This window comes from Heptranchias perlo, unplaced genomic scaffold (genome assembly GCF_035084215.1).
Source record: "Heptranchias perlo isolate sHepPer1 unplaced genomic scaffold, sHepPer1.hap1 HAP1_SCAFFOLD_52, whole genome shotgun sequence".
Lineage (NCBI taxonomy): Eukaryota > Metazoa > Chordata > Chondrichthyes > Hexanchiformes > Hexanchidae > Heptranchias > Heptranchias perlo.
Window position 1 is genome coordinate 882,293 of NW_027139537.1, and position 26,060 is coordinate 908,352.

At 44.3% G+C, this 26,060-nt stretch overlaps 4 non-coding genes and 1 pseudogene across 4 annotated transcripts; 4 read left to right on the forward strand and 1 right to left on the reverse strand.

Annotated features, from left to right (window-relative positions):
- Positions 1–26,060, reverse strand: part of LOC137314528 (zinc finger protein 585A-like) — a 915,457-nt pseudogene that overhangs the window by 387,193 nt on the left and 502,204 nt on the right.
- trnal-caa (transfer RNA leucine (anticodon CAA)) lies at positions 18,137–18,219 on the forward strand. Its single transcript has one exon. It is a non-coding gene; the product is annotated as a tRNA-Leu (tRNA).
- Positions 21,973–22,044, forward strand: trnac-gca (transfer RNA cysteine (anticodon GCA)). The gene has a single exon. It is a non-coding gene; the product is annotated as a tRNA-Cys (tRNA).
- Positions 23,886–23,957, forward strand: trnak-cuu (transfer RNA lysine (anticodon CUU)). The gene has a single exon. It is a non-coding gene; the product is annotated as a tRNA-Lys (tRNA).
- trnal-cag (transfer RNA leucine (anticodon CAG)) lies at positions 24,036–24,118 on the forward strand. Its single transcript has one exon. It is a non-coding gene; the product is annotated as a tRNA-Leu (tRNA).

Below are 26,060 nucleotides of genomic sequence, written 5' to 3' on the forward strand. Positions count from 1 at the left end.
AGCTCCTCACACTTTACGTTGCAGGCTAGTGTGGAGGGGGCAGAGAGAGGGATTTATGAAGATGGTTTGTGGTGGAAAAGAGAAGCCGGGGGTTTATCTTTACATTCCAGGATGATCCTGGAATATTGAGCAGTTTTGGCAGAGGAGAGCAGGACCCGATAGTGCCCGAAAGAAGGCCCAAAAGAAGGAGATATTAGGAGGGATGACAAAAGCTTGGAGCAAGAGATGGGTTTCATGGAAGGTTTGAAAGAAGGAAAGAACTTGCCTTTATATAGCGCCTTTCAAGACCTCAGGACATCCCAAAACAGTCAATGAAGGACATTGTGAAGTGTATTCACTGTGGTAATGTAGGAAACGCGACAGATAATTTGCACACAGCAAGATCCCACACATTTCATTGAGATAAATGACCAGAAAATCGGTTTCAGTAATGTTGGTTGCGGGAAAGTTATTTGCCAGAACACCCGGGAGAACTCCCCTGCACTGTTTTGAATATTGCCGGGTGATCTTTTACACCTACCTGAGAGGGCAGATGGGCCCCCGCTTCATTGTGTCCGAAAAAAGTTGGCACCTCCGACATTGCTGCACTCCCTCAGTATTGACACTCCGACAACACAGCGCTCCTTCAGTAGTGACACTCCGACAGCACTGCGCTGCCTCAGTAGTGACCCTCCGACATTGCTGTGCTCCCTCAGTACTGACCCTCCGAGAGTACTGTTCTCCCTCAGTACTGACCCTCCGAGAGTACTGTGCTCCCTCAGTACTGACCCTCCGAGAGTACTGTGCTCCCTCAGTACTGACCCTCCGAGAGTACTGTACTCCCTCAGTACTGACCCTCCGAGAGTACTGTGCTCCCTCAGTACTGCCACTCCGACAACACTGCGCTATCTCAGTCGTGACGCTCCAGCAGCACAGTGCTCCCTCAGTACTGACCCTTCGACAGCAATGTGCTCTCTCAATACTGACTATCCGACAGCACAGTGCGCCCTAAGTACTGACCATCCGACAGCACAGTGCTCTCTCAGTACTGACCATCCGACAGCACTGTGCTCCCTCAGTACTGACCCTCCGAAAGCACAGTGCTCCCTCAGTACTGACCATCCGACAGCACTGTGCTCCCTCAGTACTGACCATCCGACAGCACTGTGCTCCCTCAGTACTGACGATCCGACAGCACTGTGCTCCCTCATTACTGACTATCCGACAGCACTGTGCTCCCTCAGTACTGACCATCCGACAGCACTGTGCTCCCACAGTACTGACCATCCGACAGCACTGTGCTCCCTCAGTACTGACCATCCGACAGCACAGTGCTCCCTCAGTACCGACCATCCGACAGCACAGTGCTCCCTCAGTACTGACCATCCGACAGCACTGTGCTCCCTCAGTACTAACCATCGAAAGTACGGTGCGCCCTCAGTACTGCATTGCAGTGTCAGCCTGGATTATGTGTTCAGGTCTCTGGAGTGGGACTTGAACTCACAAATTTCTGACTGAGAGGTGAGAGTGGTACCACTGAGTCACGGCTGGCACCTGAAACGGGGAGAGGGAGGTGGAGGGGCTTGTGAAGGGCGAACTGGACCGTGGATATGGCAGAAGTCACGGCTGCCAAAAGTAGGACAAATGAACTGTGGATGCACAAGTTGCCAGAAATGGGGGACCGGAGTGATGAGCGACTCACCAATCAAAAAGCCAGGGGTGGGATGGAATCCGTCGCTAGGACTTCCCAATTTTTAATTGGAGGAAATTGTGTCTCACCTGAAACAAAATGTGGGACTGACAAACGCAAAGACATTGGAGTCATAGAATCATAAAAGGTGACTGCACAGAAGGAGGCCATTCGGCCCATCGAGTAGGTGCCGGCTCTGTGCAAGAGCAATCAAGCTCGTCCCACTCCCCCGCCCTTTCCCCGTTGTTGTGCATTTTTTTTCCTTTCAAGTACTTATGCCGTTCCCTTTTGAAGGCCATGATTGAATTTGCATCCACCAGCCCATCTGGCAGTGCATTCCAGATCCTAACCACTCGCTGCGGAAAAAAGTTTTCCTCATGACACCTTTGGTTTTTTTGCCAAACTCCTCAAATTAATGTTCTCTGATTCTTGACCATTCCGCCAATGGGAACAGTTTCTCTCTATCTTCTCTATCTAGGCCCTTCATGATTTTGAACAACTCTATCAAATCTCCTCTCAACCATCTCTGTTCCAAGGAGAATAACCCCAGCTTCTCCAGTCTTTTCACGTAAAAAATGTACCTCATCCCAGGAATCATTCTCGTAAATTTCGACTGCATCCTCTCGAAGGCCTTCACATCTTTCCTAAAGTGCGGGGCCCATAACTGGAAACAATACTCCAATTGTGGCCGAACCAGTGTTTTATAAAGATTCATCATGACGTCCTTACTTTTGTGCTCTATGCCTCCATTTATAAAGCCCAGGATCCCGTATGATTTTTTAAACTCCTTTCTCAACCTGCCCTGCCAGCTTCAACGATTTGTGCACATATAACCCCATATCTCTCTGTTCCTGCACGAAGGGTCAAGAGAGGCGGTGGTTTTATCAGCGTCCATCTGAAAGCTGATCCGTGTTTGTGGAATATATCACGAAAGGGCAGCATGTCGATGAGGAAGAGGAGGGAGCCAACGATTGAATCTTTAGAGACATCAGAGATAAAGGTGATAGGGTGGGACGAGAAGCTTCTCCTGGCTATGATCAGATAGGTGAGTGGAACCAAGTGAGGGGAGTCCCAGCAAAGGAGGCCAGTAAACTATGGCTGAGGAGGTCATTGGTGGGTTTGCTGTAGGTGTGAAGACGGCGGCGGGGGGTGGGGGGGGGGGGGGGGGCATGGAGGGATTTAAACCCAAGGATGAGAACTTTAAATTTAAGTGATATGGAACTGGGAGCCATTGAGAGTCAGTGAGGCCGAGCAGGACCTGGTGCTGGTTGGACACGGACAACAGAGTCTTGGACGAGCTCTCGTTTATGGAAGGTGGAGGTTGGGTGGCCGGCCAGGAGTGCATTGGAGGAATGAAGTCTGGAGGGAACAGAGGCATTGATGAAGGTTTCAATGGCAATGGGCTGAGGAAGGAATGGAGGCGGGTGAGGGAATCACGGGGCCTTTGTGATGGAGGTCAAATCGGGTCATGAGCTCAGCTCAGTGTTACACGGGGCGAATTTTACTGGAGCCGTTAACCAATGTGGAATAAACGGGTAAACATCTGCAGTAAAATAGCGGAGAGAGGAATGTCAATGGGACACGTTCAGTGTCCATCTCCTAATATCACCCACAGTCATTTCTAGGCTACAATCCTCAACCTGCCCTTTAACTGTCCTCGTGTCACTGACTCAATATTCATATTTTAACTGGGAAACTGCAGGACATCGTGAAACGCTTGTGTCCGTGGATTCAGTCTACAATGCAGAGAATCGGTAACATTTATAAATGAATCTCCAGGAGTGAACATGGTCAATACAATTATATAAAAACTGTAAATGGACCCGCTCATTATTGTTGGATCAGTCCTGTATGAGAACAAATTTAAACTTTATTCCTGAGACTGGTCTGATTAAGATAATAACCTGGACTTTGAGATCTTGGTGTTTTATTCACTACATTATTTACATCGGAGTCAAAGTTTCTGATGTAATGTGTTTGTTAAACTGACTGTAATTAACAGCAATGGTCAGGAGTATAACCGTGTCAGTGGAGACTTACCCACTGTATAAATCAGGGCTTGTTGGAATGGATCAGCTCAGAGTGCCTGCTGGAGTTGTGGTTTCCAGGCCAACAGAAATCAGTGCTTCTCACAGAAATGGGATATTCAGTAATAATTCATGTACAACGCATGTATTATCCTGTTCTTGCAGCCGTTGGAGTTCCAGGTAAGCCATTATCCCAGCTGTTAATAGTTTAAATCAGTGTTAAGTCTAATGCTGTACTTGGCAAATTACTTTTTCTCCCAACATCTATTACACAGTGACCTGTTCTGTTCTATCGGTTGAATGATGGAATGTGTTAAGTCTCTGCTCTTTCGGTCTTGTAGGACGTGCATTATATCCGTAATGAACTTTGTATATCCAACACTGACATTGTTACTGGATTATTCTCTGTATTAATATATTGTTGAATAATGCTATCTCCTTAACTTCTAAACGCTCCGACTTGTAGGAGTTACATTATTTCTGTACTGACCTTTGTATATACAAACCTGGCATCATTACTGGATTATTCCCTGTACTGAATGTATTGGAATCAGACGCAGTCAGGGCTAAGAGCTGGTATCAGACCATCAGGAGCTGTTAATATTTCCATCGTGTGGATCTAACCTGTTCTAGAATATGTTTTCATCAATGTGTTTTCAATGATTGATAATGAGACAGCTCACGTTCTCAGTGTTACAAGAAGGCAGTGCAGTGTCCTCCCTCCTTAATAATATGCTTCAGTTTAACTGGGACTTCAATGTATTTATTAGTGATGACTGTTATGAAATATTATTTCATTATGTGTGTATCTGACGCCGCTTCAGATGTCTGGTTACTGAACTGAGTTTGCTGCTGACTCTTTCACATCTCCTTCTCTGCTTCACTGTGTATGAATTCACTGACTGTCACTGGACTTCACTGTAAAATGAAATGTTTTGATGTTATCTTGTATCAGTTCGCACTCTATCTGTTGGAATCAGGAGCCCTTCTATGTATCTGTAGATTATAAGTATTCTGTTGGCGTTTTGTTAATTGAACAATCCCGCCATCTATCCCTTTACTTTATAATTGCAGGAGAAGGAATCCCAATTATTGTGAGATCTGCCTGGGAGAGGGATTTGATTCTGTTTATTCCATGATTTGTAGATGAAGTGAACAGTGTAGGTGAACAGGTGGAGAATCGGATGATCTGTAGAAACATTAAACTCTCCCACAGAGGCTTCACTATTGAACAAACTGACACTGAGAATAGGATCGGTGGAACACGGGGCTGGTGAACAGAATGCAGGCACAGGATGATAGGATTTAATCGGATATAAAAATGGACTTGAGAAAGAGAGTAGAGTGAGTGATAGAGAGGGCGACTGAGAGGGAAAGCGAGAGCCTGTGGTGTGAATAATTCATCAGAATGAACTGCTGAAACTTCCAGTACAATTATATATAGAAAATGTGACTTATGATACGGTCATATTGGGTGAGTTTTTATTGTAGGACTCGCTCCTCATGTTTATATCCCTGTCAGGTCCTCAATCTGTTTTTGTGAATGTTCCTTGTTTTCCAACGTGACATTAAACATAATGAAAACTTACTTCAAGAATAGAATCAGTAATTTCTTGATCGTAAGGAATTATTCAGATACTGTATTTTTAAAGCTCGGCTGAATTCAATAAACAACGAGGTTGATATAATTAATACTTATAAATTTAATTTTAATTGAATGTACAGAGTAAATTTATTGAACATATTTTATACACAACACAGGTTCCCTGACACCAATAACCACAGAAATGAACAGTTGAATGTATTAGTTAGATTGTGTTAGTGGGACCTATAGATTAGATTTCCTCTAACACTCTGCTGCAGTCTCTCCCTGTGAATCCCAGCCTCTCCTCCCATTGCATTGAATCCTCTGTCTTCTCGACCGTTGCTTCAGATTGTTCGCTTTTCCAAACCATCTGCTCCTGACTCCCCTCCAGCTCCGACAGGTCCTTTTACTTGTCTCCGTCCTAATCTCACTCACTGGCTCGGTCTCCAGCTGACTTTACCAATTAGTGCCAGCCACTGTCGGCTCTCTTCACCCATAGCAACAAAGAGGCTACACCTCCCCCTGTCCCCTCACCTTCCTGACCCTTCGCTCTCTTTCCCCGTCCGTCTGGAGCCCAAAACCGGCTTTAATTCGATGGATTCCCGCTATGTAAAACACCTTGATCCTTCTCCACCGGCACTGAGCCCTCACTCAGCCCTTCCAGTGGATCCGGTGCTCACTTTATTCACTTTCTATATCCATCTCCCAATTCATTATTGATCATTGTGTTTAAAAACATCTCTCTGCCCGAAAGCGCTGCCCAGGTCAATCAATCACTTTCCACCCTTCGATGCAGCAACAAAGCTGGAAATTTCACCTCAGATCCTCTCAATCTGCTGCTTTGGCTCCAGGTCTGATCAATAATTTATCTGCTTCCGTTTCTCTCTCTTCCAGTTAACTTGGTGGCGATTGTGATCCTGTACCGAGGAAACTGCGGTCTCTCCAAATGCATCAGTCGATACCTGGTGGGAATGGCAATGGCCGATCTCCTGGTCGTTATAGCGGATCCGATATTGAGAGAGATTCCTTTGATGTATCTCCCACGGTCATTCCTGGACATTACTCCCGTGTGTAGTTTTATTATATTCTTGGGTTTTGCAACCGCGAATGTTTCTGTCTGGCTCACAGTCACTTTCACCTTTGATCGATTTGTGGCCATTTGTTGTGAGAAGCTGAAAACTAAATATTGCACCGAGAGAACGGCGGCTGTGGTTCTGGGAACAGTGAGTGTGCTGGGCTGTTTGGTGAATGTTCCCTGGTACTTCACATATGAACCTGGCTACATAATTGATAATGTTCCCTGGTTTTGTGTGACCAAATTGATCTTCCGTACTTCCCCCGCATGGGCCGCATTTGAGATGTTTCACCTCATTTTAACCCCTTGTGCCCCGTTCGGTCTGATTTTTCTGTTCAATGTTCTGACGGTCAGGCGTATTTTAATGTCCAGTCGAGTCCGCAGGGGACTCCGGGGCCGCAGCAATGGAGAGAATCAGAGTGATCCAGAGATGGAGAACCGAAAGAAATCCATCATTTTACTCTTCAGTATATCGGGCAGTTTTATACTGTTGTGGCTGACACAGGTTGTCTTTTACATTTATGTGCGAATTGCAGACATTCGGTATTATTACTCCTACACTGACCCAGTTTATCTCACAGAACACACAGCCAAAATGCTGCAGCTTCTCAGTTCCTGCACAAACACGTGTATTTATGTCCTGACCCAGACTAAATTCAGAGAGGAGCTGAAGAACGCGGTGAAATACCCACTCAATCTAATTGTTAAATTAGTGAAATCATAGAAAGAGCTGAAGGGTTTCAAGCACTGGAACTAAATCCCATTTCATACTCCATCCCCTACACTTCCCGGGGAATGGAAAGTACATTTTATATTAGCAGCACAGAATCCTGAAATGATCTTAAATCTGATTCTGATATATTTTATTGATAATATTTCCCATTGATGCAGGATTTACTGCGCAGACGACATATGAATTTTTGATCGAAATGGCGGCACTAAAGAGCTCCGCTGGACATCAACCAATTGGCCACCGGGCAAATTTTGAAAAGCTGGTCATAAAAGTAGTTGCTTTGAGCCTGATCAGAATGGATGCAGTCCTCGTAAATGGAAAAGGGGAGAGCGAGGGAGGGTGAGGGAGAGAGGAAGAGAGATGATGATAGAGAGTCAGAGAAAGAGGGTGAAGGAGACAGAGATAGGGGGAGAGGAAGAGAGGGAGAGGGAGAGCGAGACAGGGGAGGGAGAGAGAGAGAGAGAGCGAGCGGGATAAAGAAACAGAGAGAAGGGGAAAAAGAGAGAGAGATTTAGACAGATGGGGAGAGTACACATGGAAAAAAGAAATATATAAAGATTAAAAAAGCGCAGAAAATTTCAGACAGATTCACGTGAAAGCGAGGGTGTGTATGTGTGCGTGTTTGTGTGTGTGTGAGAGAGAGAGACAGAGAGAGAGAAACAAAGAGGGAGAAAGACAGAGCTACTCGGAGAAGGAGAGAAATAACGACAGTTTGTAAGAAAGGAGAGAAAAACAAAGAGAGAAAGAAAGAGTGAAATAAATCATCTATATATATATAGTGAGCGAGCAGACATGGACGGAACGACAGAGAGACACTGACAAAAAGTTACAAACGATGGAAGTAAAAGTGGAAAGAACAAGATAGAAAAACACACAGAAAATAAATAGAGACAAACGACATAAACAGAGAACAGATACAATGAAAGACGGACAAACACATAAAGAGATAGGAGGATAGAGAGAGGAGTGAGAATAGAACACAGAAAGCATTAAATAACCAAACAAACTGTGTCATCAGCCTGGAGTGTGTGAGAGTGCTGACCAGCAGAACAGCAGCAGATGAAGCAGGCCAGACAGTTCATGTTTGTTCTGTGGTAACACTCTTGTGGATTTAATTTTGACATTTATAAGGGTGATGCCTGGAGGCTGCACAATAAAGTCACTCAGCCTTGTGTACATGACCCTGACCATTACTTACTGCAGGAGTTTCCCAGCAGCTCTGTGTAGTTAACATTCAACCGATAAACGAAAGCCTGAGGAAAAGGACTGTTAAAAGGTGGAAGGGTTGTTAAAATGATTGATAATGACACATTGTAAAAGATCACACAGCAGAGGATAGATCACCATAGCAACAAGAACGATTCCAGGAGGGCTAGAGGTGGTTTGAAAATCTGCCGAATTAACTTGGTTACGTTGTGGACACTGAGAGAAAACAAGTGAAGTGTCAATCAATCGTGGGTTGTATTTGTAGGAACCTTTTTTTGATAAGCCATCGTCCCAGAGATGTGATTCTCTGTTGAAAAGGTCTTTAAAAGCTGGGCAGAAGTTGAGTGGGGAGAGACACAGATCCACCACTCGGGCTCCAACCTCACCTTTCGCTTCCTGTCAGCACCACCTCACCTCGAATTTTCCTGACTGCTCGCTACCTCCCAGCTTGATGCCTCGATGCTGGTTTACCGATTGCCTGTGAAGCAAATGACCTGGATACAAGAGAAAGCCACGCTACACGACAACATTATCCATCAAAATACCTGGAGACTTGCCCCAAGTTTGAGCCAACCACGAGGATATAAATTTCGTTACGGACTTAAGCTAAGATCGACATTGGATTTCCAAACGTTTACGTATTTTGGGAATTCAGAATGTGTTGTTTTATTGTTGTTAAAGCAATTCTAAGTCGGGCATAAACCCAAGATGTTGTTTAAATTCTAATCTCATTTGTTCTAGTTTATTAATATTAATAAATTATTGTTTCCTTCATAAAGCCATGGTTTGTGCCTGAAGTTTCTTTAGGATAAAGAGCCCGTTATTTTAATATAAAACTAAACCTTGTGGAGATAAACAGTCATTGCCCCAAATTAAAGTGTAAAATCACTTTGTACCTTTGTGTTCCTCCATCTGTACCATGTGTAACTTTCCCAGTGAGCTGCTGGATTCTGTAATAAATCACAATGTACTCTAACCTCTTCTGCTGTCTTGCTAAACTGCTCTGTTACTGTTACAAATACTGTTCTTGTTTCAGGTTAAAGAAAAAATATGAATAATGGAGAAATTAACCAAATCCCAGATCAGAACTACATTCAGATTGAGTCCAATTTTTTACTGATTTATTTGGTAGAAACTAGAATTGCAAACTCTATTCAAAATGGCTCATTTGACCTTTCCTCCGAATGTCTGGTCTCTCCTTCTCTTTAAGAATTAAGGCCAAATAACCAAATGTTAATCCATTTTTTGCAGAAGTTCACATTCTGGTCTTTATTTCCCTCACTGCACCGCTGTCTTTGTGTTAAACACCAGCTAGTGCCAGTCTCACTCAGTTTGTATCGTTCACTATAGTGCAGCTGTGATTTAACAGGAACAGCAAACGAACCCTCTCCGTGTCTCTCACCATAACAAGCTCCACCTTGCCCCTCAGTAAGATGGCTGCCTTATTGGCGGCCATTAGATTTCAGGATCATGGCGGCCATTTTGTTTAAGCTTCATGGCGGCTAATTTGTTCAAAATATGCAACTTGCCCCCCAGTAAGTTGGCCGCCTTGCCCCTCACTTAAATATCTGCCTTGCCCCTCAGTAAGATGTCCAGCTTGCCCCTCAGTAAGATGACTGCCTTACTGGTGTCCATTTTGTTTCAGGTTCATGGCATTGAAGTTGTTGTTCATGGATTCATAGTTCCATGGAAGGTATGGGAGAAGAGGAGGCCATTCAGCCCACTGTGCATTTGCCAGCTCTTTGAAAGGGATGTCGAATTAATCCCATTTCCCCCTCTGCTCTTTCCCCACAGCCTTTATGGAGGCTTTGTAATAGCAGTTGTATTATGGAAATACATATATATGTATATATGCAAATTGATGTTGAAGTAGTTGCTGTAATATATAAATACAAGTTGTTGAAGTCGATAAAGATTGTCTCTCAATCTTTTACTCTTTAGATTCTTCTCCTTTATAAACTGAACTTTGTTTCTGTGTAAATGAATGTTGCTGAGAGATTGTCCCTGTAACTGAGTGAGGGATCATGCTGTGTATTAGGTTTTTCAAAAAAACTTTTTAACCTTGGCTGTTTTAAACGTCATGAATTTGTTTGAACTCTTTGGCTAATTGGAAAAAGCCACAAATTGTAAGTTGACCACAAACTACAGGCTTTTTGTCCACTGCTCATTAAAACAAGAGAAAAGAGCCAAGGTAGAGTTCGTTCACCTTTGCAAACTGCAACATGGAGGGTGAAGTAGCAAAAAATGGCCAGGGTTTTTGTCCCCTGCTCCAGAGACAGAAGTGAAAATGAGCACGGGAGCAATTTGGACCAGGCAGCAAACACTAACTAGAACAGACAGACAGACCAGCATCTTTTAGGGGAGGGGTGGGGAGGGGGGAATTGGTGGGTGAGGGATTGAGTGGCAAAACAGGAGAGAAAACCCTGCAACTTGTATTAGAGAGAGAGAAGCAACTTGTGCTCTTCAGTCTGACCTGAGTGCCTTTCTGTCTCTCTCTATCTCCCAACTTTTCTCACTTTTCTTTCCATTCTCTTCTTTCTAACTAAGGATTTTGTTTGTCAGTGGTGTTTGCTGAGAGATTGCCTGCCTGTGTAATGGAATGAGTGAGTGACTGAGTGTGAATGTGTGTGAGTGAGTGAGTGAGTGTGAGGGAGCTCTGGGCTCTTGCTGTGCCTTTTTAATCGCTTACTTTGTTTTTAATCAATTCATTTTCACTCTCTCTCTCTCCCTCCAGAGGATATTTTTGTAGAAATGCTGTAACATGAAGATGTGGAAAGTGAATTTTTGGGAGGAGGAGGATTCTTTGGGAAGAAGTTTGCTCTCCACAGGGGACTGGTCGAGGCCTTCACCACAGGCTGCACGCAATGGGGCTCACGTGAGTTGTGTCTGGGTCACTGTTGGATAACTAGGAGCACTGTGGGATCACGGGTTGCTGTGGCATCACTAAGATACTGCACGTTCACTGGGACATTGTGGGACCACTGGGACACTGTGTGATCAGTGGGACACTGGGACCATTAGGTTACTCTGGGATCACTTGGTCACTGCAGGTTCACTGGGACACTGTGAGATCACTGGAACAACGTGGGATCACTGGAACAATATGGGGTCACTGGAACACTGTGGGATCAGTGGAACACTGGGATCACTGGAACCACTGTGGGATCACTGGTTTACTGTGGGATCACTGGGTTACTCTGCGATCACTGTGGAATCACTGGGTGCACTGCAGATCATTGGGACACTGTGCATGACTGAGGCCCTGTCAATGGGTGCACTGTAAGATCACTGGTTCACTCTGCGATCACTGTGGGATCACTGGGTGCACTGTAAGATCACTGGGTCACTCTGCGATCACTGTGGGATCACTGGGTGCACTGTGAATCACTGGGACACTGTGGATCAATGAGGCACTGTCACTGGGTGCACTGTGAATCACTGGGACACTGTGCATGACTGGGGCCCTGTCAATGGGTGCACTGTAAGATCACTGGGTCACTCTGCGATCACTGTGGGATCACTGGGTGCACTGTAAGATCACTGGTTCACTCTGCGATCACTGTGGGATCACTGGGTGCACTGTAAGATCACTGGGTCACTCTGCGATCACTGTGGAATCACTGGGTGCACTGTGAATCACTGGGACACTGTTGATTAATGGGGCACTAACACTGGGTGCACTCGATGATCACTTGGTCACTGCGGGAACACTGTGGGATATTTATTTACCCAGTTGGGCCGAAAGGCACTTTTTTCCCTGCAGTTCATTCGATGTAATTCTATGCATATAAAAATAGATATCATGCCGTTGTTGTTGTAGTAAAACAGGGAATCCCGGAGAGACTTCTTTACCCAGATGGGCCGAATGACCTCATTATGTGCCGTGCTGTATTCCATGCAGTATATGTCTAAACATAAATATATTATATATACAAGAAGATGTTGTAAAATCGAAATAGCTGTTGGGCCGAATGGCCTCTGTGATATATGCGCTGTACTGTACATTCAAAGTTAAATATATAAATATATTATATTATAAAACATAGTCAAGATTGTGTTGTTGTTGTCAAATGAGGAATTCAGGGGAAAATCTTTACCCAGATGGGCCGAGTGGCCTGTTTCTATGACGTGGTGCATTCTATGTAATATGTATGTAAAGATATATTACATTGTATTATACATACAAGAAGTAGTTGTTGTAAAATAGAAATAGCAGTCGGGCCGAATGGCCTCTCTACTGTGCTGTGCAATCGATGTTAAATATATATAAATATATTATTAGATTATATATTGTATCATATCTTCTACTCCAGAAGTTGTTGTTGACAAATAAGAAATTCAGAGGAATTTCTTTACCCAGATGGGCTGAATGGCCTGTTTCTGTGCCGTGCTATAATCTATGTAAAATATATATAAATATATGCACGGGGTTAAATTCGATAACGCCCGATTCCGGGGGCGGGAACGATTAACCCCCACGTGATTAACCTGCACCCGGTCATTGAGATGCAGACAGCCCGTGAGATTGGTGCTGCCTGGTGATTGACCTGAGTCCTGCGAGCAGTCAGGCCTGGCGACGCTGTTGAGCAGCTTCTCACCAGCAGGGGGTCCCCGATATAGCGTGAGTGGTCAGCACCTCTCAAAGGCAGGCTGTACATCTTAAAGGCAGCCTGCACCTCTTAAAGGCAGGCTCCAATTCACAAAGTCAAACACTTGATTCAGATACAAACCTCCGGGGTCATTTCTTCTCGTACACTTTTGATTGGCAGCTTCTTTTGAATTAAACAGACCATTGCTTAAAATGACTGGCTCCCAGTCACTGTTTTGAAGGCATTTATCAGCCTGTCTTTTTCAAACTGGTGAGTCTGTTCGGAATCTCTGAGAATGTTAATCAAGTCGACAGTTTCCATAGTTTGTGAGAAAAAGACAACAAAGAACCAGGATGTTCGAAAGTTCGGTCACAGTTTCGTATAGTATTTGTGAATTATTTATTATTTTCTTTTCCAATCAGGATCTGGTTGAGCTTTACAGTAAAACTGTTGCCTCACTGCTACTATTTCTTAATTCTCTTATTGTTTCATCAATTTGTTTGGCAGTTAAAGTCTAAAACAAGATCTAGTGTAGTGTGAATCTGTCACCCTTTGAACAGCAGGCACTATTAGGCACTGGATAGAACGAGTGGGCTGAGATAATCTGAAGGGGTTTCACTGTTCATTACCTGGAGCCTTCCAAATGTTACATTGATATCAGGACACGTGGAAACACTGAGACATTGGGAGTGGAGCCTCACCTAACAGAGGAGCTGCTTTTTCAAGCTTTGAAGTACAGCTAATTTTAAATCAGCAAAATTTCACTTCATTCAATTTGGCAAAAAAACAACTATCTCTGAACTGTCGCCACGATATGAAAAACACAGACATTTTACTGATCGGGGAATAATGATCTTGTTCAAAAAGTACAAAATGAAAATAAGTTGTAATCTTTTTAAAATAACGATCTGATGTATAGCATTCTCCAACCAAACAAAGGCACCAAACATCCCCAGGACATTGAGAGATTATGTGAGTGGGCAAAACTGTGGCAAATGGAGTTCAATGTCGGGAAATGTGAGGTCATCCACTTCGGATCTAAGAAAGATAGATCAGAGAGTTTTCTAAATGGTGAGGAGCTCGGAACTGTGGAGGAGCAAAGAGATTTAGGGGTCCAAGTACAGAAATCATTAAAAGCTCGTGGACAGTTACAAAAATAATGAAAAAGGCTAATAGAATGTCGGCCTTTACTTCAAGAGGGCTGGAATATAAAGGGGTGGAAGTTATGTTCCGGCTGTACAGAGCTCTGGTTGGAGCCCATCTGGAGGACTGCATTCAGTTCTGGGCACTGACCCTCAGGAAGGATACATTGGCCTTGGAAGGGCTGCAGCACAGATTTACCAGAAAGATATCGGGGCTGATAGGTTTAAATTATGAGGACAGGTTGGATAGGCGAGGCTTGTATTCCCCTGAATATAGAAGATTATGACGTGACTGCATTGAGGTGTTTCAGATGATGAAAGGATTTGATAGGGCAGATCGAGAGAAACTACTTCCTCTGTTGGGGGAGTCTAGAACAAAGGGGCATAACCTTAAAATTAGAGCTAGGCCGTCCAGGGGTGATGTCAGGAAGCACTTCTTCACAAAAAGGCTGTGGAAATCTGGAACTCTCTCCCACAAAAGTCTGTTGAGGCTGGGGCTCAATACGAAATTTCAAAACAGAGTTTGATAGACTTTTGTTCGGCAAGGTTATGAAGGATTCTGGAACCAAGGCGGGTAGATGGAGTTAAGATACAGATCAGCCATGATCTAATTGAATAGCGGAACAGTTGAGGAGCTGAATTGTCTCCTCCTGTTCCTATGTAACAGGCTCGTGTGGCTGAATGGACTTCTCTTGTTCCTATGTAACATTCTCGAGGGGATGAATGGACTCATCTTGTTCCTTTGTAACATGTGCGAGGGGCTGAATGGCGTCCTGATCCTGTATAACAGTCTCGAAGGGCTGAATGGCCCCCTCCTGTTCCAGTGCAACAAGCTCGAGGGGCTTAATTACTGAATCCTATTACAGTGTTATAGGCTCGCGCTGCTGAATGGCCTTCAGTTCCCGTATAACACGCTCGAGGGGCTGAAGGGCCTGCTGCTATTCCTATGTAACAGGCTTGAGGGGCTGATTGGCCTCCAGGTCTGGTGTAACGGGCTCGGGGCTGAATGGCCTCCTCCTGTTGGCATCTGACAGGCTTGAAGGGTTGATTGACGTCAAGTTCCTGTATAAAAGGCTCGAAGGGCTGAATGGCCTCCTCCTGTTCCTATGTAACAGGCTTGAGGGTCTGACTGGCCTCCAGTTCCGGTGTAATGGGCTCGGGGGGCTGAATGGCCTTCAGTTCCCGTATAACACGCTCGAGGGGCGGAGTTGCCTCCTCCTGTTCCTATGTAACAAGCTTGAGGGGCTGATTTGTCACCAGATCTGGTGTAAGGGGCTCGAGGGGCTGAAGGGCCTCCTTCTGTTGCTATCTGACAGGCTTGAAGGGTTGATTGGCGTCTAGTTCCTGTATAACAGGCTCGAACGGCTGAATGGCCTTCAGTACCCAAATAACAGGCTCGAGGGGCTGAATGGCCTCCTCCTTTTGCTATTTGACAGGCTTGAGGGGCTGATTGGCCTCAAGTTGCTGTATAACAGGCTCGAAGTGCTGAATGACCTCCTCCTGATTCTATATAACAGGCTTGAGGGGATGATCGGCCTCCAGTAACGATGTAACGGGCTTGAGGGGCTGAATGGCCTCCTCCTTTTCCTGTGTAACATCCTTCAGAGGCTGAATGACCTTCAGTTCCCATATAAGAGGCTTGAAGAGCTTAATGGCCTCCTTCTGTTCCTGTCGAACAGCCGTGAAGGACTTACAGCCATTTTGTCCAAGATGTCCGGCGAACTTGCCACCATTTTGTCTAAAAATTAGAGCCGGACCTTCCAGGAGCGAGATTAGAAAACATTTCTGCACACAAAGGGTGGTAGAAGTTTTGAATTCCCTTCTGCAAACGTCAATTAATGCTCGCTCAATTGCTAAATTTAGATCTGAGACAGATAGCTTTTGGCAACCAAAGGTGTGAAGGGATGTGGGCCAAAGGCGGGTACATGGAGTTAGATCACAGATCAGCCATGATCTTATCAAATGGCGGAGCAGGAACGAGGGGCTGAATGGCCTACTCCTGTTCCTATGTTCCTATGATATTATTTATATGGAATTCCGACAGGCATTTGATCAGGTTCCACACAAGAGACTGTTGGCAAAAATGAAAGCTTATGGAACTTGAGGCAATGTATTGACATGGGTAGAGAATTGTTTCGGAGATGGGAGACAGAGAGTGGGGATAATGGGTACATACTCCAATTGGCAGGATGTGACTAGTGGTGTCCCCCAGGGATCTGTAACTGGGGTCTCAGCTTGTCAACATATTTATCAATGACTTAGATGAAGGAACAGAGAGTCGTATATCCAAGTTTGCTGATGACACTAAGTTAGGTGGTGCAGTAAGTAGTGTGGAATGCGATTGGAAAGTTGCAAAGGGACATTGATAGATTAAGTGAGTGGGCAAAACTATGGCAGATGGAGTTCAATGTTGGGTAATCCACTTTGGACCGATGGTCAGGGTATTTTCCAAATGGTAAGAAGCTAGGAACTGTGGCGAAGCAGAGAGAATTAACGGTTCATTTACATAAATCAGTAAAAGCTAACGGGCGGGTCCAAAAATAATTTAAAAGGCGAACGGAATGTTAGCCTTTATCTCAGGGGGCTGGAATATAAAGAAGTGGAAGTTATGTTCCAGTTATATAAAGCTCTGGTGAGACTGCGTCTGGAGTAACTGCGTTCAGTTTTGGACACTGCACCTCAGGAAGGATAGATTGGCCTTGGAGCGGGTGCAGAGCAGATTCACAGAATGTTACCGGGGCTAAAAAGGTTGAATTATGAGGACAGGCTGCATAGATTGGGCTCGTCTTCCCTCGAGTATCGAAGATTGAGGGGCGGTCTGAGCGAGGTGTTTAACATGTTCAAATGATTCGATAGAATAGAGAGAGAGAATCAATTTCCTCTGGGGAATCAAGAACGAGGTGGACATAACCTTAAAAAATTCGAACCATGCCATTCAGGTTCGAAAACAGGAAGCACTTTTTTACAAAAAGGGCAGTGGAAGTCTGGAACTCTGTCCCCCAAAAGGCTGTGGATGCTGGGGGTCAATTGAAGCTTTCAAGACTGAGATCGATAGAGTTTTGTTGGGTCAGTGGATCGAGGGACAGGGAGCAAAGGCAGGTTAATGGATTTCAGTTGCAGATCATCTCTGATCTAATTGAAGGGCGGAACAGGTTCAAGGGGCTGAATGGCCTCCTCCTGTTCCCAATGGAAATGTTGAGAATATGCTTTCTTGAGGCTGTGACGTCAGGGTCAACCTCTGTCCAAACAAGGCAGGCCACATTTGGGAGTTTAATAACTTTGAAATGAACATTTATCTTTTGTGACTTGCGCAACTTCGTTCAATTGAATAGTTATGAAAGAGAATCAATGCAGTCATTCGAACTTCTGGCTGATAACCCCAACAGAGGTTTCTGCAGTGTAGCAGTTATCACGTTTGCTTTATACGTGGAAAGTCCCTGGTTCAATCCCGAGCAGAAACATTATGTTGGGGCAAATGTATTTTTTCTCTGTGAAATAGCCGGTCTGTTAAATTTCACACAAATTCGTGGTCTCACGAGCACTGAACATTTTAAACCGAGCCCTTAAAAATACCGTGTGTAAAATGAGAAGGGATAAAAAGTTCATCGCACAAAATAAATTATTAAAGTTTTCCAACTTCTCTCAGTCGCCTTTCATTCTGCAAAAGAACGTTATCGCTTAATTAATGGTGATGAAAACAATGATTGTTTTTTTTCTTCCCACAGACTTTGAGTCAGTTCATGCGATGAATACAACAAGTGCTCAAAAGTTGCTTCCCTGACCGGGAATCGAACCCGGGCCGCGGCGATGAAAGCGCCGAATCCTAACCACAAGAGCACCAGGAAGCGCTGTTGGTTAGTTTATCAGATGTAATATGGATTTCCCTTTCTCTGTGATTCAGCTTTTAATTATTTTTAGCTCCTGATTGCGGATATTCCCGTGATTAAATAGGAATAAAGTACAATAGGCTCAGGAAAACCCGGGGGAGGTGGCATCCCGCTCGCCGAGCCTTTCCAGCAGCATTTATCTTACCAACCACTGGAGTGAGTGAAACTTTCTCCGGGCGGGTCTCAATGTGGAAAGGGTGGCGAGTGAAAAAGCCGTTTATTAGTCAGGATGGCCGAACGATCTAAGGCGCTGCATTCAAGTTGCAGTTTCCTTTGGAGGCGTGGGTTAGAATCCCACTCCTGACATCAGTTATTTTGACTCCTATTTTATTTGTTGCTTGAGCTGCAGTTGATTTTTCGGCCCAGTTGATTTGCTCTTCCCGCAACAAGCAACCCGGTCTCGATCCACGGCACGTTTTGACGCCCACCGGCTCATCCCAAAACGGAGCTTGAAACGAAAATATGCTTTAAACACAAGGCAACAACTACGGAGAGAACAGACAGTTGGGGAAATGTACCACAGGAACAGGAGTCGGCCTTTCAGCCCCTCGAGTCCGCTCCGCCATTTGATCAGATCATGGCTGATCTGTGATCTAACTCCGTATACCTGCCTTTGGCCCATATCCCTTCATACCTTCGGTTGGCAAAAAGCTATCGATCTCAGATTTAAAATTAGCAATTAAGCAAATATCAATTGCCGTGAGCGGAAGCGAGTTCCAAACTTCTTCCATCCTTTGTGTGTAGAAATGTTTTCTAATCTCACTCCTGAAAAGTCTGGCTCTAATTTTTAGACTGTGCCCCCTAGTCCTAGAATCCCCAACCAGCGGAAATAGTTTCTCTCTATCCAGGAAATGTCAATGAAACAGTCAATGAAAGGTGCAGTTCACGAAGGCGGCTCACCAGCACCTCCTCAAGAGCAATTAGGGATGGGCAATCAATGCTGACCTTGCCATTGACACCCACATCCCATGAATGAAGACAAAAAAAGTCGCCTGCATGGCCGAGTAATTTCCTGCTGCTAAACGACGGGAAGAATGAAACCATCGGCTTCAGTCCTTTGAACGAACTGTATACACTTGCCGTCGAGCTCAATCCCCACTTGGTCCTCTGCCCCGAATATCCACTGCATCAGAAAATACTCGATAACATAGAATCACAGCATGGAAACATCATAGAAGGAGGCCATTCGGCCCATCGTGCCAGTGCCAACACTTTGAAAGAGCTATCAAATTAGACCCGCTCCCCTTCCCCTTCCTTATAGCACTGCAAAACTTTCCCCTTCAAGTATTTACCGAGTTCCCCTTTGAATGTTATTATTGAATCTGTTTCCACCACCCTTTCAGGCAGCGCATTCCAGATCATGACAACTCGCTGCGTAAAAACATTCTCCCCGTCTCACCTCTGTTGCCAATTACCTTAAATCTGTGTCCTCTGGTTACCATCCTTTCTGGCACTGGAAAAAGTTTCTCCTGATTCATTCTATCAAAACCGTTCATGATTTTGAACACCTCTGTTAAATCTCCCCTTAACCGTCTCTGCTCAAAGGAAAACAACCCCAGCTTATCCAGTCTCTCCACCTCACTGAAGTCCCTCATCCCTGGCACCATTCTAGTAAATCACCTTTGCACCTTCTCCAAGGCCTTGACATCCATCCTAAAGTGTGGTGGGCAGAATTGTGTGGTGGCCAGCTGGGGCCTAACCAGTGATTTATGAAGGTTTGGCATAAGTTCCTTGCTTTTGTACTCTATGCCACCATTAATAAAGTCAACGATTCCGGATATTTTTTTTTACAATCCATTCAACTTGTCCTGTCACCTTCAAAGATTTGTGCACGTATACCCCCATGTCTCTCTGTTCCTGCACCCCCTTTAAAATTGCACCATTTAGTTTAAAGAGCTGGCACAGGCACGATGGGCCGAATGGCCTCCTGCGATTCTATGATTTTATGTTTTTGATTAAACCTCTATGAAGCGCTTTGGGATATCCCCCAGAAGTGGGAGTCAGCAGTTCACTTTCTCCCTTAACACTTCCATCTGACCTGGTGAATCTGTGCTGCACTCCTTCCAAGGCCAATATATCCTTTCAGATTAAACGGGTATAAACTTGAAATAAGCGCCACTGTGGATCAGTTTTCGCTCACTCAGAGTTATCTGTTGATTGAAATAAGATAATGCGCTTTTAAAGAATAAGGAAGCAGCCACTATCGCCCCTTTTGACAAGCCCACTTTGTGGCACTTTTTCAAAAGCCTTTTGAATGGCCAGAAACACAACATCAACCACATTGCCCTCATCAGCCCTCTCTGTTAACTCATCACAAAACTCAATCACGATTTGCCTTTAACAAATCCACAGTGGCGTTCTATTATCAATCCACACTTGTCCAAATGACTATTAATTTTGTCCCAGATTATCATTTCTCAAAGCTTCCCACCACCTTGGTTAAACTGACTGGCCTGTAATTGCTGGGTTTATCCTTACACCCTATTTTGAACAAGGGTGTAACATCTGCAATTCTCCAGTTCTCTGACACCAAACCCTGTATCGAAGGAGGAGTGAAAGATTATGGCCAGTACCTCTGCAATTTGCACCCTTACTTCCCTCAGCAACTGAGGATGCATCCCATTCGGACCAGGTGACTTTAAGTACAGCCAGCCTTTTTATTATCTCGTCTTTAGCAATTTTCACCCCATCCTGTATCTCAACTACCTCCCCTTTTACTGTGATTTAGGCAGCATTTTCTTCCTCGGTAAAGACAGATGCAAAATACTCATTTAGTACCTCATGCATAGATCTCCTTTTTGGTCTCTAATCGGTCTTACCCCTCCTCTTACTACCCGTTTACTATTTATATACCTGTCGAAGACTTTTAATGACTTGATGAAGGGATCGAGTGTAATGTATCCAAGTTTGCAGATGATACAAAGCTCGGTGGGAAAGTAAGCTATGAAGAGGACACAAAGAGTCTGCAAAGGGATATAGACAGGTTAAATGTGTGGGCAAGAAGGTGGCAGATGGAGTATAATGTGGGGAAATGTGAGATAATTCACTTTGGTGGGAAGAACAGAAAAACAGAATATTTTTGAAATGGTGAGAAACTATTAAATATTGATGTCCAGAGAAACTTGGGTGTCCTGGACACCTGAACTCCAGGTTGTGCTAACCTAGTATAAACATCCAAAACCTGATGACGGAGAAATGCTAAATAAGCACTAAGACATGAAACAATCCTTGGTGGATTCTGAGAGTCAGCAAAGTCGGATGGTTTACGACCATGAGTTAAGATCAGTGGTGCTTCCGTACAGAACAATGCAGCCGAATCGTATAAAGAGAGGGCATGCTCCCTTCTCAAATGTTGGAGCTCTCAATCGGGGACAGTCAGAAGTTCATTGCCACAGGCTGTCCGCAAAGGTCAGGTCTGATACACCTGGATTCGTAGACAGGTCAGGTTGTGTTAATTGCTTGTCATTAATGTAATCTGTCGACAGTTGTATAATAATAATAATACTGTTGAATATAATGTTGAAGACAGCTGTAGTGCAACTCTGTTGTAAGTCAATCTATTAAACTTGCTATTTTGTAACCACTCGTGCTAAAATCAAGCGGAAGTCATTGTTGATGGATTAACAACCCTTAGTTGTCAGAGTAACGGGAGAAATCCGTTACAAACATTCACTTGATATATAAACATCACACCCATAGTTTATATTTTCACACGTTCTTTTTCGCAGTTCGAATCGAAGTCTAAACACCGAAAGTCTAAGTGTTTTTCAGAAGGTTCCCCTCCTGTTATGTATCTTGAGCAGTTTCCCACATCCTTTTCATGTGATGTGATAATTCTGGGTGCAGGATGAATGTAATTGGATTTGCTGCAGTCCGCTGACAGCAGGCGATGGAAGCGAGCGCCATGCTGCCGCTGACAGGTGAAGGCGACTTCTGATGCTTCCTGACATCTGGTGGGAGTGGGCGGGAATTTGAAAGCCAACCCATTCCACCGATATCGGAGCTATAAAGCGGTGCTTGGCAAACATTGAGAAAAACAAACACCCATTGCCGCACCCAGGCCTCGTGGCGCAACGGTAGCGCGTCTGATTGCAGATCAGAAGGTTGTGTGTTTAAACCACGTCGGGGTCACCGTTTTTTCCCTTGAAATTGGTTTGTATAATTCTGCAATAAATGTTTTCTTTGCGTCTTCACAAGTAAAAGAACCCTGCTTTGAAGTCTGCCTCTGTTTCCCCAGTGTCAGGGAGTGAAGCAACTGATGCCCTCTATTTATTTAATGTAACAAACAGAAGACAATCACACGTCTTCATTCAAAAACCACCCTGCATGTGGACACATAGTGAGATAAACACAGGGCAGAGATGCAGACAGTATCCGGAAACATCGGGAAATAGACAAGAGAAATAGATTGAGCGCTTTGTTATCAGAAAATTGTATGAACCTCCACGGTCAATGAAAGGGCTTTTGTTGGTCGGTTCCCCATTGCACCTCAGAATTCAGGAGAACTTGGTAGATGGTTGGTTCGGTTCCCTTGTCCCCCACCAGCGGAAATGGTTTGTCGATCCCACCCGACGAGATCCTTTCAAAAGCCACTCTGTTCAAAGCCAATATATCCTTCCAGTTTAAAAGGGAATAAACTTGAAATGAGCGTCATTGTGGATCAGTTTTCTCTCACTCAAAGTTATCTGTTTAATGAAGTAAAAGATGCAGCTTTCAAAGAATAAGGGAGCAGCCACTTTCTCCCGTTTTGGCAGGAGAAGAAAATCGATCGGGATGTTTATGGAGACCAAGTTCCAAAATAATGCTCCTCCCCTGAATCGAACCGGGAACCACCAAACCACGGAAAACGATGGCATTTTGTTTAACACAATGGGCAATTGAATGGTGTCCTCTCTCTGCTCGTCCGTGGAATGTGTTGTTTCAAGTACAGCAAGAGATGCCGACAGTGGCTGCTCCCCCTTTTCTTTAAAAACTCTCAGGGTAGTGGGTTTGAGCCCCACGTTGGGCGAGTACCGTTTTAATCTTTTATGCTGCTTCCGCCGGTGAGCCCCAGCTCTGACACTTCCCCTCGCCCCCCTCCGTCTCACCGCGCACGATGGGGCCGCACCCGGGATGAATCTCTCCGATTAGTTTTCCGCCCCTGTCGCAGCATGAAATGGTCCTTATCAAAGTTACAAATTATACCCTATGTGACGACCACCATGATAAACTATCCCTCCTCATCCTTCTCAAATACAATATCTCACCGTGCTGTTCTGCGGTTAGACGAGTTTCCTGTCTCTGCTCTTATTTGGAATGTGTTGCTTTTCCATCTGACAACAATTAGTATCATCGTATTATGTTAGTCCACAAGAGGAGATCATTCGGCCCATCGTGCCTGTGCCGGGTCAAACACACATATTCGTTCAAAATTCGTTCAGAGATAGATTGATTGCTTTGTTATCAGAAAATTGCCTGAACCCCCGACAGTCTACAGCTGTCCTCCTCGCTATCATGTCCCCTACGTTTAAGTCCAAATCGTTAATGTATACCACAAAAAGCAAATGACCAAGTACCGAGCCCTACGGCACCCCACTGGAAACAGCTTTCCAGCCGCAAAAACATCATTACCCTTTGCTTCCTGCCACTGAGCCAATTTTGGATCCAACAAGCCACATTCCCTTGGATTCCTTGGGCCTTTACTTTTTTGACCAATCTACCATGTGGGAACTTTTCAAAAGCCTTGCTAAAATCCATGTGGACGACATCAATTGCACTACCCTCATCGATCCTTCTTGTCACCTCCTCGAAAAATTCAATCAGGTTAGACAAACACTACCTCCCCTTAACAAATCCATGCTGACTGTCCTTGATTCGTCCGTGCCTCTCGAAGTGACAGTTTATCCTGTCCCTCAGAATTAATTCCAATAATTTGAAATGGAGTCTTTCTCCTGCTTGCTGCAATAATAGATAGGGCGGTTAAAAGCCTTTCGGCCTAGCTAGCTCAGTCGGTAGAGTATGAGATTCTTCATCTCAGAATCGTGGGTTCGAGCCCACGTTGGGCGAGTGCCATTTTAAACTTTTATGCTGCTTTCACTGGCCAACAGTGCAGAAATAATGCAGAATGAAACCTGAGGTTGGTGGTCAGGATGGCCGAGCGGTCTAAGGCGCTGCGTTCAGGTCGCAGTCTCTTCTGGAGGCGTGGGTTCGAATCCCAATTCTGACATTCCTTACTTTTACGAAGACGTGGAAATATTTTATTTGTGAATTGGGCTGCAGCTGATTTTTCTGCCAAGTTGATTAACTCCTCCCACAAAAGTAACTGGCTTTGTCATGCATATGTGACTTGAGAAGTTTCCAACGGTGAAATGTTTGACATATTAATGACCTGGACAAAGAAATAGAACAGCAGTGGGAAACATTTAAAACGATGATCAATCGAGTCCAGGAGAAATACATCCCACTGAAAAGCAAGAACATACGAGCCAGAAATGACACACCAGGGATGAATAAAGAAATAAGGGTAAAATTGAAACTAAAGAAAAAGGCACAGACGAGACAATAAAGGAGAGAGGGGAATTTGAAAAGGCTGGGAAAGTAGTCTAAAGAACTATTAGAAAGGCAAAAAGGAATATCATAAAAAGCAAAGTATTCTAGACACATCAACAGCCAAAGAAAGTTTAGGATTGGAATCGGGCCACTAAGGGATACACACGACAAACTCACAGGCAATGACAGCAAAATGGCAGAAATATTAAATAATCACTTTGCTTCAGTATTTACCAGGGAGACTAGTATTGTGGGCATGACAGTCGAGGAAGAGATCAAAAAAATATGTAAAGACATTTAAGATGGAAAGGTGGGAAGATAATTGATAAACTAATCAAACTCAGAGAGGAAATTTCCTGTAAGGTGCTTGACCAGAGTTTCAAACCGCTCAGCCACGCTAATTTCCGTATTACTGTTCAGGAGCTCATTTCACAGGGACACGATTACTGCGCTCCATTTAGGGAGGCTCAGTGAAAGGCGGAAATTGATCTATTAATAGAATCATAGAATAAGACAGCGCAATTCGGATGCCATTCGGCCCAACGTGCCTGTGCCAGCTCTCTGAAAGAGCTGTCCAGTTAGTCCCACTCGCCTGCTGTTTCCCCAGAGCCCTGAAAATGTTTCCATCCAAGCGTTTATCCAATTCCCTTTTGAAAACTGTGAGTTAAGAAAAACAATATTGAAAGGGATGCTGGGGCCTCTGCAGCGTCGATGCAGAGTGTGTGATGATTGAAGTTATCAAGATGGTTGCTTTACACATGGTATGTTGTGCAATCATCCTGAAATATCTTCAATATCCAATACAAATTGAATTGCAAACCTGACGGACAAACACTGGAAAACAAGTCACGAGTGAACGCAAATCATCTGGGACCCGTTTTCAGCCACACGGCACTTTAAATAAAGTGAAATAACTTTGCATTGAAAAGATTTGGAACTTGCATCTGTGCCTTTATCTGTTCCATTGCTTCAAGTTGCTGGCGTCTGATGATGTACACGCCTCTGCTCCCTCTATTGAACAAGAAAGAAGGTGTTTGACGTTGACGGGACCTGTTGGTGATGAGGTCATCCTTTACATTGAGTGGGTTCGCGTCTTTTAAACGGCGTCAACTTTAGCTCAGCGGTGAACTTCACAACAAACAAGTTCATCACCGTCTCACCGCGGGCACTGACTGATATGTTTATTGTTATTTCTTTCAGACCTAAATAAATAGTAACCGTGATTTCAAATTTGCACTCAGTGATTTTTAGGTAGTCGCCTTTAAATGTTTCAAATGCGACTACTAATTTATAATAGCCCGGCCATTTCACCAGCCGTATTGAAAATATATCATGTCTCTGCTTTTCGCGTCTTTTTTCGAACGGCAAAAAATATATTTCCCGTGATCTCTGAAGGATGGACAAGGACATTTCAGAAAGCTGAAGCAAGTTCACCGAGCTTAAATCGTCTCACCACGTTAAAGGCGATATATATATATATATATGTATATATGCAAGTAATTGCTGTCTGTTTCTGTGGTTGTCTTTTTTCTGTGTGTGTCCATCTGCAGGTCGATTTTGAATCAATACTAGTTTTCTTGTCAGTTTGTTGCATGAAATAAATGAGGGTATCAGGCGTT